Source organism: Manacus candei, unplaced genomic scaffold (genome assembly GCF_025592945.1).
Source record: "Manacus candei isolate 608988 ecotype Guabito, Panama unplaced genomic scaffold, ASM2559294v1 h1tg000018l, whole genome shotgun sequence".
NCBI classification, from domain to species: Eukaryota; Metazoa; Chordata; class Aves; order Passeriformes; family Pipridae; genus Manacus; species Manacus candei.
Window position 1 is genome coordinate 7,839,437 of NW_026138066.1, and position 14,427 is coordinate 7,853,863.

The following is a 14,427-nucleotide window of genomic DNA, read 5'->3' on the forward strand; positions in this document are numbered from 1 at the left end:
ATGCATTTACAAAACTTATTTACTTGGTGTGATGGGTTGACCATGGCTGGCATCCGGATGCCATATATTCTCACCCCTCCCTCCCAGTTGTGCAGCAGTTTTTACCCTTTCTTAGATGTGTTATCAGAGAGGTGCTACTAAGCCACTCTGCCACTTGCCCTCCTCAACTGGACAGAGGGAGAGGAAAACTGTTACAGTGCTGCCAGAATTAAATATGACTACACAGATCTCCAGTACAGGTTCTTCAGGAAAAAAAATACTCCTTTTCAAAAAATATGTGAGGATATTTTTGTGGGTTCTGAGCGTCTGTGGGGGCTTGAAGGGCCTCCAAACACATCCAGGTGCAACTCAGGAGAAGAGGTTGGTGCTTGACCTCAGACTGTGACCATGACACCAGTTTTCCCAGGAGAAAACTCAAGGCAAGGGTGGTCACTGAGGGGCTGGATGAAAAAAGCACAGGACTTAGCTGCTACTGACAGCTCTCTAACTAGCAGCTCTCTAAGGTGCTAACTGCATAAAACAGAAGATGACCTATACTGTCTTCCAGGAAGCTACAAGGAATCTTTGGCCCCATCTCTTGTACACTCCTCAGAAGATGCAAGCCTTGAACTTTTCTGTGCCACAGGAAAAGATCAACTGTTTACTGCCAACTACAAGTGTTCCAATTCCAAGATATGCAAGCACAATTCAGCTTTTGAGAAAAACTATATTTTTCCTGTAAATAAAGCAGGGCCAGGGACCATTCTCTGGCCCCCTGGTAAAATGACCCAGACCAGCTATGTCTGCAGACTTGCTGGTCTCCTTGGTCTCCCACAGAGTCTCTGCAGTCTAAAACACAGCTAAAGTTTTGTGTCTGTTTTTCATTTCAAAGTGCACGGCACACTGTGACCACTGTGTTATAGCTGTACTGGCAGTGAAAAGGGATGTGTGCTGCACAGCCTGGGTGCAAAGCCTTCCAGAATACTGTTGAAGGACACTGGACACAGCCTACCCTGGTACAGTCGTGTCCATGTTGCCCAGTGGGAATGGTTGCTATGCTGTGCTATCTCCCAAAAGGTGCCAGGTTGTTATCTTGGAGAGCACTAGTTGGCACAGGCCAAACCATGGCAGGGAGAGTGCTGACAACAAAGCAGTGCAAGCAGTTACGAGGCAGTGTGTGATACTACATCTTGGCCCTGACTTATTTAGGAGTAATAACTCAGGCAATGTGACTGCTAGCATCAGCATTTATGAAGCTCACAAGCTTTCAGGGATACTTTTCAGTTAGTTTTTCAAAATAAAGGTCCTCTGTCTCTTACAAGCACCGAATGTGAGACAAGAAAAAGGGAGAAGACAACGATTTCCAAGTTACAAACAAACCCATCTTTCCTTCACACAACTTAGAAAAGTATATATTAAAAGAGCTGACTCTTCCTCCTAAGAGCCAGATGATTATCATGAAACCCAAGAGTCAATTTAATTTGTGTCAGCTTCCTCGACTGCTCTGCAAGCTAGGATATTTTCCCAAATAGAGCATCATAGTCACCTTCCCACTCTGTCTTTGAAGGCATGACACAAATTTGAGGCATTATGGACAATTTGGAGCTATTTCTGATCACACTAGCTAGGAACAATTCAGCATTTCTTTGTTTACATTCCACTTTCAAAGTCAGACTTTGCTTCAAGGAACAAAAAGTATGTCATTTCTAGGGGATGAGGAGGTAAGGGAATATGTGTATTTTTGTGAGAGGGAAGCTGAGTTCAGACAGGCTGGGAGAAATTCAGCCAACATGTTTACCACCTTATTAGGTCAATGTCTTTTATCTAAACCTATTTCCAAAGGAAATATGGAGGAAGAAAGGAATCAGGTTTCTATCTTCCAACTTCCATCCAGGGAAGTCAAGGTCTGGACCTGTAGTGATTCCTTACAACTTCCATAGATGTTTAAAAGGTGTACACAGGCTTAGGATATAAACAGGTGAGAATGCTTTGTTCTTCCTATTGCAATGGGTGATATCCATGTGCAGCCTGCTCTCCCCCTATGGTTAGTAAGGAATCTTTCAAGAAAGGAAGAGGGGGTGGGCTGCTTACTCACCCTTTCAGCACTTGAAGGTAGTTTATTTGCCTCAGAAGATTACTGAACTCCTCAGAAGTGTTCTGCCAACTGAAGACCACCTGACTGGCTGCCACTGGCCAAAAATAAATATTGCAATACTTCTGAGAAAAGAGAGATCGTGTTAAGGCCAGGAAGAGCCAGGAGCCATGGGCACAAGAACACCAGCAGCACATTTGTGATAGACACTTAGGACAAGAACAAGCTTCCAGGCATTCACACTGTGTAATTAGATTTACAAACTTTTCAACCTGTGTTTTAGAAGTAATCTTTCCTAAATAACTTTTGTCCAAATAACCTTGCTGTTCTGATTTTTAGGGCCATTCTGTTTGCCCATGTAAACACAGTAGAAACGTTGATAGAGGCAGTCTCACATAGATGGACACAGGTTAAAAAAACTACCACTCTGAAAGTATTCCTGGCACCTTCATAGCCCCTGGATTTGCTCTAACATTTCAATCAACTTCTCCCTCCTTCATCCTTGCTCCTTGCTCCAATCTGCTGTTCCTTTCTACATTTCAGCCTTCATTCTCTAGCTGGAACAAGCTGAGATCCTTTTCTCTTTGATCTTCACTAGCAATGTCGCTGTACTGCAAGGATGTAGGGTGGGCAGCTACCTTGTTAAGTGAACCCAGATGGTACATGGCTGCACCTCACTCCAACCCCAGCTGAGGGAATGTAGCTTTCTACAGAGGCTTTTCAGCCATTAGCAGTTGCTGTTACTGACACATTTACAGGCGGCAGCACCTGAAACGGAACACATGGAATGTCTCAGTGCATTTACCAACCTACTCTTTTTCCCCACCGTGAATCATCTCCAGAGACTGAAAACATGGTTGTTTTGTGCAATGTAAGAAGTCTCAGCTTTTTAACATTTCTTAATTCTCTACATCTTCATTTTCTACTCAAATACAATAAACCAGTAGACCACTAAATAACAGAAAATCCATACCCATGAATGTTGACAGCATTCCCTGTGTACGGGGAAGCAGCAAAGCTGTTCTGCTTTTCTTGTTACTGTGAGATTAAACCGTTGTCAATGAGGCCAATGCCTTGCTGTCACCCTCAGCTCCCAGCTCACCTTTCCCAAGCAAGCAAAGTTTGCAGCTTTGTCTGTTATGTTGTGCTTACACTGGAGAAGTCAAAGAAGGTACACCAGAGAAATGTAGCCACCAGCTGGGACAGAGGTTTTGTGAGGACTGTGGGACTGCAGAGCTCCTACAAACAGAATTTATTTTTTTTTTGGCGCACTGTGGAGTCCCTTGTGCCACAGGAACACTTCTGTGGTTTGAGACTTCAATCCACAGCAAACTGCTAACATTTGGAATGTGATTCAATACTGAAGGGATAGTAAGAGCCACCTTTTCCATTGACTTCACAGCTCTAAGGTCAAGTCATTAATGAATCCTACAGCTCTTTCTCAAGAATAATAGCAAGATGACTTCTCCCTATTCTTATTTCATGTGTTTTCTTCCCACCCTCCAATCTCTATGCTGTTTATTCCTCCATCTCTAGCTTCTACTATTATATTTTTTTTCTCTTTCTCCTCTCTCTTCCTTATTCTCTGTTCCTTCCTCTCCCTCATACTCTCCAGTTTGACTCTTCTGTTTTCAGCTTGAAAGGAAGCAGAAGTAACAAAAAGATAGTGCAAGACATATCTACTATCTCTGAGAGGAAACCCAATGAGAAAAACAACTTCTGTTTTTCTCACAGTTTGTTTTGCAGAAATTATTTTAACATAGCTATGCTCTTGCTGGCATAAGGAAGAAGCAGCTTTCTTTACCAATCTGATTAGTTTTATCACCACTGTCTCTACTGTAACACATTTTTCTCCACTTGAGTGCAATAATTAACATGTCCTGCTATATTTTGTGTGTATGCTATCACAGCAAAGGCAGGGGAGATTGAAAAGATAATGAAACCAACTGGATTAGCATGCTCTCTTTTCTGTTCTTCCTCATCCTGTACAGATCCAGCTTTCTCCCTAGCCTGGACATAACACTGGTGTCTGCAAGCTGGATACTGTGCTGGCTGCAAGATCACTTCACTGTCCTTTTGCTCAGCTCCATCTCTTAGGTTCATCAACCAAGCCTCTTTAGACCCTTCACAGAACACCATCCAGGAACTTAGTTTTCACAGCAGTTGTTAAAGTTCAGAATCACATTCATGAATTGATGAGCCTCAGAACACTCCATCCATGTGCAAGTTGTAAGAGGTATGTAGTTGTGACAGCACTGTAGGGTCCTCATTGGGATGCTCTCTGAAAAGAGGAAACAATCAGAAGACAGATCAGGCTAAAGGAAACAGTGGGAAGTGGTAAAATGAACACAAGTTACTCTACACTGGAGAAGGCAGAGACAGAGAAATGAGGAGCTGGGTGATGAGATCTGTGAGGAATATCCCTGGTATTGATCCCTACTGCATGTATTTCACCAATAAAAATTGGCCCTTCGTGGGAGAGTGGCAAGAAGTCTCCAGCATCAGCTGCTGCTGTTAAGAGCTGATGGACTGTTGCTACATTGTCATTTATCAGAATTTTATTGTGAGTCTTTGAACTGAGAAAGTTTCAACTTTCTGAACACATTTGTAAATCAAAATGGTCATGCAAAAAAAGTAGTATTCTGGTTTACAACCTGCAAAGAAAATCTGGAATTGTTTTGTAATTGGTAAAATTAATTTTCAATAAATATTCTAATTCAAAAGATTAACCAAAGGGTTAAGCTTGAGGTTTGGAATTCATTGGACTTCATGCCTTTGAATCAAAAGGGCCTTATAACACTGGCTAAAACCTCAAACACGTTTTTCTCTTTCTCTTCCCCACCCCCAGACAGGAATCACAGCCATTCCCATACAGTGAACTATCATCTAAGATTTCTGATTGTACCTCTGTTTGTCTTCCTGAGCTGCAGAGGCCCAATGCCCCATGAAAGTCCAACACAGATGGAAAACTGTCCAGCAAGTATGAGTATAACACAGAAAGCCTGACAGAGCAGCTCTCCCCAGTAAGAAGCCTGTTGTTGGAGGAAATGACAAACTGGATAATGCTGAACAGGGAATAATTTAGCAGAGCACTCACATCAGCATCAGTGTCCTAGGATAAGCATAGTTCTGAGTCCTGGTAATTCTCTGCATGTTTTGCAATAAACAAGGCTCCAAGCTGAATGGGAAGACCCTCAGGACCTAAGCAGTGTAGTGTTGACTCTTCTACCCCTTAACAAGAGAAAGAGTCTGGCAAACATCTAGAGACATAACTTCTAAAAAAAATTATAGATTTTTTTAAAAGCCAAACAAATGCTCTTACCAATCCACTACTCTTCTAACAGCTGAAAAAGGTCTCAGCAAAAAGTCAGTAAGGGCAAGATATGAGTGAGTAATTTATTGTTTAAGGCAAAAAAACATCAGATGTCTTATTAAGCAGGACATTCAGCTTTGACTTTGTGGGTTGTTTTAATTTGGTGAATACATTCCTGTGCTCACTGAATAAGCCCACTTGCCTTAGCAAGGAAGCTTAGCTCTAGGAAGTCATATGCAGAAGTGCATATGCACTAGGAGGTTATATACAAAAATGAGAGGCATCCGCTCTGTTTAACTACGAAGTCACAGAAAAGAGAAAGCTTTCTGTCAAGGAAAATGTACTTCAAAAGTCTAGCAGCTGAAAAATTCGTATCCCTCTATCAGTAAACAAACATACCTCATGGGTGGATTTGCAGAGAACCTGCTTTTCCTTTTTCTTTCGTGAAAAACATCTAGGCAAGGGTAAGCTGTGTCTGTGTTGAGGAAGGTCACTGTTAAACAGGGAAAATTAATGTGCTGTCCCCTGAGAATTCAAAGTCCGAGAACAGGAGCTGAATTTGTCTCTGCTATCATGGGAACTTCTGGCCCGGGGTCAGCTTGGTAGAGAGCTCTGTTTTTCAGAAACAGTAGAAAAAAAGATGGCAAGGAATGATTTTGCCATTCCTAGCAGCCCAAGGGCAGCTGATGCCTAATCTTGCAAGAAATACCTGTGCCCAAGCCAAGGTTCTTTCAGATCCAAAAAGTGAAACATGCTGCCAAGACAAGGTTGTTTCAGCCATCATAGAGTTATTGCTTGAGAGACCACAGAGTCCATGGCATTCAGTACTGCAAATCACATGTTAGGCAAGGGATTATAATCCTCCCAAGTACTAGAGATACGTGTTTGTCTTCGGAACGATAGGTGTGCAATGGTGCACTGGGGTAGAGTTAATTTTCTTCACAGTAGTTGGTATGGGACTGTGATTTGGATTTGTGCTGGAAACAGTGTTGATAATTCAGGGATGTTTTAGTTCCTGCTGATCAGTACTTACACTGAGTCAAGGCCTTTTCTGTTTCACCCCATCCTACTAGTGAGTAGGCTGGGAGTTCACAAGAAGTTGGGAGGGGACACAGCCAGAACAAGTGATCCCAAATGACTCAAGGGATATTCCCCACTGTATGGCATCATGCTCAGCATAGAAAGCTGGGGAAAGAAGAGGGAAGAGGAATGTTTGGAATTATGGCTTTTGTCTTCCTAAGTAACCATGACATGTAACAAATGGAGCCCTGCTTTCCTGGGGATGGCTGAACACTTGCCTTCCCTTAGGAAGTGGTGAATTAGTTCCCTGTTTTGCTTTGCTTCTGTGCCTGGATTTTGCTTTACCTGTTAAACTGCCTTTGTCTCAACCCACAATTTTTCTCACTGTTACCCTTCCCTTTCCCTGCCATAGGGAACTGAGTGAGCAGCTGTGTGGTAGTTGCCAAGTGGAGTTAGATCACAAACGGGTACATTTTCAATACCTTTTATTAAACACCAGAAAGCCTCCAACACTTATGAGTAATGGCCAAGTTCCTCCCTTGTGCAGGTCCTGTGCCTCTGCTCCGTCAGCTGTGTTATCAACCGAATCTCCACTCGTGCCTCATAGGAAGCAGCCAGACCTCACTCTAAAGAAGTCTAAAGAAAACAGAAACCTTAGAGGTAGGACAAGTCAACAGATATAAGGAAGAGACACCTATTGCTGAGATAAAAAGGCAGGATGGAAGAAAATTTTCTTACAATCCATATCAAAACGACACCTAACAATGGGACAGGCAAAGTCACAGCTCACGCTGGTAACAGTCAGGCCTACTCAGGTGTGAAACTTCATGACTAGTCAGTTTAAGTAAATATACTGTCAGGCTTTGAACACTGTCTAGCCCACGAAGTTTGAGGTCTTCCCTAAATACCATTCACAACTCTCCCACTGATACACATGGGGAGAGTTGGGATATGTGTGTACTCTCACAGAGTCTCCTTCTCTTTCTGTCATCAAGATGAAAGTAGAAAATAAAGGCAGGATGAAGAAATGCCAGGCTAAGAGAAAAGGAGCAATAACAGAAAAGGAAGGAGGAAAAAAAGAGTCTGAAACTCACATCTATTAGTTCCAACCCCCAAACCCAAACAAGGAGCCAGAATAAAATTGATTATGAGCTCTCTCATCTTTACAGCTTTGCACGCAAGCATGATTTTATGTTAGGACAATTCCTGGCATCACTGACTGTTCTTCCTCAAATGAATGCTCAGCAGTCACTGTTGTTCCTTCTTTGTCACTGAGTATAGCTGAAATCAAAACTCTGTGGTTAGGTGGGAGTCTTGGGCTTTTTAGGCCCCAAATCACCTCTTCAATCAGCACTGGTATCATGTCTCAGAGTAGCTTCATATGTAGATGATTGATTAATAGGCAAACTTTCTGCCTCTTCACCACAGGACAAGGACTGCTGTTTGGAACTAATGATAGGAATTTCTACCTTCTCCCTTCACCTTTAGAGTAATAAATAACCCCTAGGTTATGAGAAGGAATTAATTATCCATGTTGATTCACACATCTGATTCATAAAAAGTACACTCCACTGAAACATAGTTCCACTGAACCATAAACCTGTCCAAAAAGAACCACTTCCCTGCCTTTCTTATCACTCTTGCTCTCAAAAACACACTACTGGTGAATTGAGAGATCCAGTCCTCCTATTTCTTCCCTTTAAGATCTGATTCACAGGGCTATTAGGGGGGAGAGGGCTCACCCTTGTTTGTTAGGGGTGAGAGGGCCCCTTGCCAATTCCTTCCCCACAGTAACAGCATGTGGGACTCACCTGAATGCTGAGTGGTCTTCAAGGCAGGTGTTATTTGACTGTCTCATCTCACACACTGAGTCAGTGCAGACGTAACTGTCCGTGGGACACCCAGAGCCCAACCACTCCAGACGAGCCTGGACTCCATTTTTCCCTTTCAGTTGTGCTGTTGTAGTCTTCAGCACCAGCAGCAGGTTTGATTTCACAGAATCCTAGAACGGGTAGGTTTGGGAGGGACCAAACTTATCATCTGGTCTGACCCCCCTGCTCAAGAAGGGTCATCCTAGAGCACATTGCACAGAATTGCATCCAGGTGGTTCTGGAATATCTCCAGTGAGGGAGAATCCACAACCTCTCCGGGCAACCTGTTCCAGGGTGTGGTCACCCACACAACAAAGTTCTTCCTCATGCTCATGTGGAACTTACTGTTCCACATCAGTTTCTGCCAAAAGATTTGTTCTCTCTGACATTCTTGACTTTAGCATAGGTCCTGCAATTAGGTTCCTGATCAGATGTCATAAAATTAAGAGGAATAGGGAAGTTCACTGTTCACTGTTACACTTTGCTTAAACAATTTCCCAGAAAAGTGATATTTTTCTGCAAGTGAGATGTAATGATCTCTCGACAGAGGCTGAACTTTACCGCTTGTTCCCTTTTCTGTTGATCTGCACTCAGAACCTGTCCTTTAAATCATCATTCTCCTTGTGTGCAATGCTTTCTGAAAGAAAAATTCATTTCCATGAAGTTAAATGGTCATTAAATAAAATATTAGTTTATGTTGTCAATGTTGTCCTTAAGACACATTCTTGCTAAGCCTGACATGTATAAAATTGTCTCCATCCAGTAGCACTAGAACTGTGGATTCTGCTTAAACCAAACCCACACAGTTGGGAGATAAAAATTTAAGCCACACTCTGACTACGTATTTAATTTAGGTGATATCACTCTGCATCAGTAGAAGTGAGGAAAATACACTCAAATGGAGACAGTGTAATTTAACATATATTTAGATTTTTTTAATCTTAGGAAAAAAAGGAAGGGGAGTGGTGGCATTTAGATAAGTGAGAGGCAGTGAAGTCTCTTACTGTTTTCTCCAGCCTAGATTGCAACCTCTTTGAAGAGAGCACTGTAGTTTTGGGCAGTACTTTCAGCAATTGAAAGTAGCGGAGCTCAGGCAACTTTGGATTACATCTTCCACAGCATAGAAAATTTTTTGTGAATCAGTGCCAGCTGGAAGTGCTTTACAAATAAAAAATTAAAAAGCTAAAAGAAAAACAGAGTGGGCCAAAGAGAGGAAGAAGGGAAAGGCACTTGACAATGATTTTCAGGATATATTGTAAAAGTTAATGTTGTACACAGTGTACAGACATGAACTTGAGAGTGAAGACTTCTCATCTTCACATTTCCCAAAGGACACACAAGCACTCTCCTTCTTCATACTTTCCCAGATCAAAAAAAAAAAAAAAAATGGAGAGAGAGAAAGGGAGATGTGTAAGCTTATCCTTCCAGTTTTTTTTTAACAAGCAAAAGAATTATCCCACTTAGATGGAGATACCTCAGTGGTGAAAAATGAGGACTGGTAGTGAATATCCATGCACAATGTCTCTTGAAACTTCGGTCGTTCATAAGTAATTGCTTTTTATCCTTTTCATGCTTGTTAAGCACACCCGCACTGTGTGTGATTCCAAGCAATACTTTGTTACTCCCCTCACTTAATTTACTCCAATTAAGTTTTGGCATCCCTAGACACAAAGAAACTACCTATCAGATGGAGTGTTTCTGCAACAGAGCAATACTTGGTGAACATGAGATTAAAGTTCCCTTGAGTAGAACTGAGGCATGTCTGTTCAGCAGAGCTGCTACGATAACTTGGGCTTGCATGGAATGTGACAGTATCACTGACAGCAAATTCACCATGCTGGTCTCATGGCAGAGTCTGGCACTAGCAGTTACCTTGTTAGTTTGCACAAAAATGACTGTTCCAAGACATAACTGTGCTAAAAAGGCCTGAAGAGCTTTGGCTTGGGAAAGGTGAAAGGCAACTTCCTCTGTATAGTCAGGCTGTGAAGCCTTTCTTTTTAAAGGCTGCACAAAATTAACTGGTGTGCTAATTTCTATCTAAAGTGGTATCAACTAAGAACCTTTAGCAGCACCTTAGGGCAGAGGTTCAAGAAAACTCTTCTGATACAATGACCAAGTAGGAGGGATCAGTCTAAATCCCTGGCTTCTCCTGCTCTGTTTGCGGATGCATAGTGAAAGCAACTTTCATGGGTATATATAAAAAGCAGGGCTACTGGGATGGGCTCTGACCAGAAACACTTTGATTAATCCTTTCAGAAAACACAGAATTGTGAATTGACAAGACACACAAAAAGGCCATTTGTAAAACTGTCAAAAGCTTTTATCCCAAAGAGACACTTAACTGGACTGAATAGATGGACAAGTCAAGCCTTTCAGCTCCAAGGCAGACATGAAGATGAAGACAAATCATCCTTTAGACACTGTGTGGGGCTTGACATATCCATTTAGGCCATCCATAGCCTCTCTTGCACTCAGTGGAAGTTTTGTCAGGCATGTGATGTCATGGATTGATATCACAGTAGCCAGGCATCATCTGCTGGATCTAGCCTTCACCCCCAGGAGCAGGTCACCTCCCAAAAGGAGATCCTGAGTTACATGAACACTACCAACACTGCACAATGAGTTACTCAACAAGTAGCATGTGCAGCAAGGGCTAATAGGTGTCTTTGGTAGGACGGGTTCCCTTCAGGAGCAGAAAAGTGGAAAATATCTCCTTCATTTCTCATGACCAATACAAACATGGACAAACATTTTGCTTGAAAAGACACGCGCAGTTGAAAAGATGATATAGCACAAGGAATCTAGGCATTCCCTCAGTAAGTGCCAAGAAAGACCCAGTGGTGCTGGCTCATACCCACGCTGCCAACAAAGAAACAGCAGGCGAGAGGTCCCGAAAGCAAAGTTTAAACTGAGAGGCTGAAAAGGCAGTCCTACATAGTAGCATTCTTCAATGGTCCTGCTTTTATACACTCTGTCAGATAACAGAGTCTCAGTGCATGATTGATTAAACCATGTAGGGAAAGAGGGATTATATTTATTCACATCTGGTAAAATTTCAAAGCAGATTAAGTATATAAGATGGGTTCCACCTAATCAAAACAGAATCAGTGCTGCTGAATTTAAGATTAAAGATGCTATAAGGCAATTCTAAAATGAAAACCAAGGAAATTATGCCAGATGTGGAAAGTAAATTGTTCAGATTGATCTATTTGTGTGTTCTGAAACCACAGAAAGCCTATGACTCAGAAAAAGGGATAGAACAGAAGGTGAGAAAAACAGAAACAAAACCAAAAACAACCTGGGTAAGCAGAGCATATAAAACTGTACAACCAAATCAAGACAAATGCCCAAATATGTCTATACAAATATTTGCTTTTTAAAATACATTTTAAATGGCAGGATCATTGGCAAATGTCTTAAAAAAAATTAATAGGCATTAAGGAATGTTGATGAAAAGAGTAGATTCAGTAGAACACTAATGCACAGATTTTCCAGGACAAGGCAAAGGTCAGAGCTCTGGAATGGGACCACAGACTCCACTCAACTGCTAGCGAACACTTTGACACGGCTTTTGTCTACACCAAAGAACAAGCAAGGGATAGTTTCCAATATGCAGTGTGGAAAAGGCCTTCTACTGTTGGGGAAAGAGACTGGATACACAAATCTTCCATGACTGCTCTTACAGCCAGAAAGGAACCTTGATCTACTTTATTTGCTAGTACGGATCTAGTCACAGAGTCTACCTTTTTAGCCACTGTGAATGATTGCTTCTTGCAGTTGTTTGTGAAAGCACACATGAGAACTCAAAGAAACTGATTTAGTCCTGAATAATATACAAGACCTAGTACAAGCTGAAACAGCGAAAGCCACAAGTTTTCTACAATAATATTTTTAGGAAAAGACTGGCAAAAATAAAATAAGCCCAAGAAACTGTTAAAGAATCAAATGTTTTCAGTGACAAAGAAGCTGTTTAAAGAATCATACAAAAATTTAGAAGTGCACTTAGGCCTTTCATAAGTCTACCCATGCTATGAAATTATGGTTATCATATCCTTAATGTTCTGAAAAAGTAAATGAGGTAAGACGCATGGAGAAAAAGGATAACTTATAATGATCTTTTTCAGCTACATCCTTCTGTTTAATAAAACATAATTACTTTCTTTACAAACCTTGCATAACCTATATTCTTACTCAATTGCTTTCTTATGATATGAATCTGTAAAGGAAATTGAACAGTTAGTTGCCAAACAAATAATTGAGATAAATAATCAAAGGCTTTAACAGGCCTCAACATCAGAGAAAAAGAAATACCAAATGAAAGCTTTGGAGGAGTACTCAGAAAAGAATCCAGGCAACTGCTGACCAATCAGGCTGACTTTTGTACAGGATAGGTGACACAAACTATAATGAAAAATAAAAATAGTAGAGAAAAATCTTCTGGGGAAGAATTAACATCTCCCTATAAAAGAGAATAGTCGTGCTTATAAAGCTGGTAGAGTTCTTGGAAGAACTCCAGAAGCAAATGGGTACAGGGTTATCCAATTAGTGCATCATACCTAGATGTCTAAAAAGCTTGAAGTCTCTAAAAAATGCATTTCTAAGAAACAATGAGATAAAAGGAAGGTTATCATGGAAATTAAAGTCATCTAAAGAGAGAAAACAAGTGGAAAAAATTAATGGTTAGTTTTCATATTGCAGGAAAGATTTAAGTGATTTCTCTCAGGAAAATTATGATCTTCAACATAATTATAAATTATCTCTAAGACTGAGTGATAAGAAATCTCTTACCTGAGAGATCTGAGTGACTGAAAAGGCAAAATTTTATCTGGGTTACTCCAGCTCTAATGATGAAGGGGAAAAACACTAAGTTATTAGGTATAAATGGGTTTGACATTAGAATCATAGAACCAGGGGTTCATAGAATGCTTTGGGTTGGAAGGATCCAAACTATCTGCCATGGGCAGGGACATCTTCCATTAGACCAGGTATCTCAGAGCCCCATCCAACTTGGCCTTGAAGCTTCTAATGAAGAGCCATCCACAACTTATTTGGGCTACCAGTTTCTGTGTCTTGCCAGCCTCATTTAAAAAAATTTCTTCTTCTAAATCTATCCTCTTTCAGTTTAAAACTGATGCCCATTTTTCTGTCACTACAGACCTTGGTAAAATGTCTCTATCTTTCTTATAAACTGCCTTTATATATTGAAAGAGCACAATAACGTGACCCTGCCGCCTTCTCCAGGCTGAATAACCCCAACTCTCTCAGCCTGTCATCAGAAGAGAGGTTCTACAGCCCTCCAACCATCTTCATGGCCTCCTCTGGTCCCACTCTAACAGGTCCACATCTTCCTTGCACTGGAGACCCCAGAGCTGGATGCAGCACTCCAGGTGGGGTCTTATGAGAGCAGAGCAGAGGTGCAGAATAATCTCCCTCAGCCTTCTGGCCACACTGCTTTTGATGCAGCCCAGGATACTCTTGGTTTTCTGGCCTGTAAGTGCACACTGAAATATAGAAACACAGACATTCACGTGACTGAAAAAAAATAATTCTAACTATATAACAAGACCTAAGAACCCGTTAGAGCAGACAAATAATAATGGGAGAGTCCAGTTATCATAGGCTGTCTAAACAACATGTTTTCTTGAATTCAGTTCTGGTTATCTCATATCTGAATGAATATTGTAGAATACTGTGCAGAAACAGAAAAAGTACAGAGTTGTTAGAAGAGTTACATGATCTACAGGAAGAGAGACTAATTACTGTGGAATTCTTCAGCTTGGAAAAAAAACAACTGAGAAATTATTTGACAGAAGTTTGTAGCATCTCAAACGAGATGGTGAATAAGGAATGATGGTTTATAAATTCTTGTAGAACGAAAGCTAAGGAGCGACTTACCATGCAATTGGCACAAAATGAGTTCAGGAAAATGTGGGTATTATTTTTTTGTTTGTATGGTTTTATTTATAAACAAATATAGTAATACTTTCCAATCAGACATTATGAAGCCAACAATTAAGTGGTTATAGAAAGGAGTTAGTTGAACCTCTAAAGGCAAGAGACATGGAGCACATATTGTCTACAACACCTTAGATGTAACCTCCAATTCTGGAATGCTCTGGGTCAGATACCAGGTAAATATATAAGTTGAGGAT